The following is a 3,122-nucleotide window of genomic DNA, read 5'->3' as shown; positions in this document are numbered from 1 at the left end:
CTGTTGAAGTCCCGTAGACACAACCCGATACTGCTGAAGTCCCGCAGACTCAACCCCAACTGTTGGATGATAGATTCCCGAACTGTCAACACCAAAATTGTTGAGTTTTGAGCATTATAACACTCCTATGGTGTACATGCAACCCTATAAACCTTGGATCTATGTTTTCTCTATTATACATGTGAATAAGAACTTTCCAAGGCTTTAATCCTAACTAGCATATCATGAAGATCTCATACTACAAAGTACTAGTTAGATGACATACCTTTTGATGTAACTTGATGTCTTCAAGCTTTAAGAGCTTAGCCCCAATAGTGTGGAAGCCTCAAGTGGAATCACAAATCACCAAAACACCTTGGAAGACTTTAGAGAATATGGATACTTGGTTCTCTCTAGTGAAATTGGCTAGCCCTTCTTAGTGTATCACACTAGTGCCACATTTCACCAACCAAGGACATCTTTATATAGTATGGAGGATTAGGGTTAAACCATAATACCCATGACCTTTCATTTCCTAGGATCCATGGGTTAAACACTCCATGGACTATCCATGAAAACTTAGCCCAACCTAAATGAACTTGGCCCATTCCATATATATAAGAGTCCATATTTAATTAGTTCCTTTTGATCACTTAATTAATTATAAATTAATTCTTGATCAATACTAATTAAATAATATGATTCCATATTAATATATTAGAACTTATAATATATTAATATTAATCATAAACATACTATTCTCAAAAGATTATCCATATAAATTGTGCCGGTGAAGTGCAACCCAAATGGACCATGCCGGGTCGGGTCAAGTACATACCAAATATAGTTATGGACTTAGACATTAATCCAACAGTCTCCCACTTGGATAAGTCTAAAACTATTATTGCGTATGACTACAGGAACCGACTGGCAATCGTAGCTCTCAAAAGCTTCTGTCGAACTCTGACCTTGTCAATGACTTGTCCATTAGATAAAGGATAATATATTCCTCCATTCTAGATATCATATGGACTGAGACATGGATTATAATTATTCTCTCTGTCCATTTGTTGTTTTCCGATTTCCGATTTATGACGACTGACTAATTGAACAAATCAAAATCACTCCTGGCCCGGCCGAGCACTTCCATTTGTCATCATCAAATCATCGAGGGGCGCACAGATATCGCTTTTATCCCGAAGGTAAAAGGAATGGATAAACTTCGACTCATATGGCTTGTTCTACTACTTGTTGAATCATACACAAAGGCACGTTTTATAGCACCGAGTTACCAAATGCGTTTTCGTGAAATCAATGTACTATCAACTCATAGTAACAACTCATATCTCTAGGTTTGAAGAATATAAGATATTATCATCTCATGATCACTCGTGATTAAAATCCATGAAGTGATTCCAATGAGCGCGGGTTGAATCCAATACTCGGAACTTATGAGCACTCATGAGTGTTGTAGCCCTTTGTCCAACACCTTAGACCTCTACAAGCCAACTCATGACAATCTTAATTCATATCTACTTCGAACATATGATCGACTGTGGATGGTTTGAATAACTTAGTCATTCCGGAAGAATAACCTAGTTTATTCGGGAAGTCAAAACATGCAAAGTGAAACACAATAATAGTTGAATCCAATATGGTATCAAAACCTATGAACATAAATAAAACACCTTTTATTTATCACCATATGATTACACATTATTCATTGTATACTGTTTCAGCTATCAACTTTATTCTTGAATTTAAAACAATAGTTGTCCCATGCTCCAAGCACGTACACTATGGTTTCTAAACACTAGTCATGCCATACACCAAGTATGCATACTATGTTTGTCTATGATCTTTACTTTGTGAACTAGATCAATTGAACATAACTTCAATGATCCTCTTTTGACACTCCCAAATCCTTACTGTAAATACAAGAATTCCAAATTCATGTCATTTACTGAAATTTGTTAGATTCTAAACTTATATGCATTGATCCTCTTGTAATGAATATGCACAAAGTCAGAAAGACTTGATAACAACCATTACAGAGCATTCCAAAGGAGATCAGCTCCTTAGAAACATGCTTCTTGCATTAAGTTTCCTTAATCATACACAGATTGAAATTTCTGACTATGAAACATTTCCAGATTCATTTTGACTATCACTTCTGAACAAGAGTTGCCTCCTTACAGATTATGTCAATATGGTCCTTCCAGAATTATCACTATACTTCCAATTGTCCTTGAGCAACCAATCTTTGGTAAACCTTAAATTGTCCTCGACAATTGTTTAATCCTTTTAGTCATATCCAGTTCTAAACCTTTTCCCTTCTTAATGCCCCAGGCATTTGGAAAATTTTAGAAAGGATGAATATAGCACATGTAATTGATCCTATATCCGAAGCATATGGGACACGATTCATGATGTCTCACATAAAGACCAAACTAGTCTTTTGCTATAACATTTCCATTTCTATTTGCCAAGTTCTCATAATTCAGATTATGAAAAGGGATGCCGTAATCATAATCGAATTTTAGAAAGCAAATAATGGACCCATATACAGAATTTCCTTAGGTTGAGCCATTCCAACATGAAATTCATATATATATCCTTGAGTAAATGATTAAAACCTCACGATCTAAGCTTATAGATTTGAGATGAAGTATAATTTCCTCTCCCTTAATTATAGCAAACATCCTTTTTCAACCCCTGCAACCTCACGAATTGAAAGTTTTTATTTTTCTATAATTAACATTGCTAACTTGCAATACTTATCATAATTATCATGCTCCCACTAACATGATGATTATTAGCATAACACTTATGATCCCACTAGATTTGAAATGTACTTAGAAATCAGCTGACTTTCTTACCAAAGTTTAGATTTCTGATACTAGATTGTTTTGATAAAACTTTATGAAAATCATACACCTTCCCTTAGATAGCACACTTGTGTGTCTAAACAATTATGAAGAGGTATGCCGTAATCATAATGGTTAGACCTTTTTGCCACTTCTCACAAGTCCAGGTTAGTGAGCCGGTAAACCACACACGCTCCACTAACGACTTTGAGAATGTCAACATCACAACTGCTATCTAGATAAAATCTACTTAGTGAAAGTGTTTCCTCACCATCA

This window comes from Lactuca saligna, chromosome 4 (assembly GCF_052625555.1).
Source record: "Lactuca saligna cultivar CGN05327 chromosome 4, ASM5262555v1, whole genome shotgun sequence".
Classification (NCBI taxonomy): domain Eukaryota; kingdom Viridiplantae; phylum Streptophyta; class Magnoliopsida; order Asterales; family Asteraceae; genus Lactuca; species Lactuca saligna.
This window is presented reverse-complemented; position numbering follows the sequence as displayed.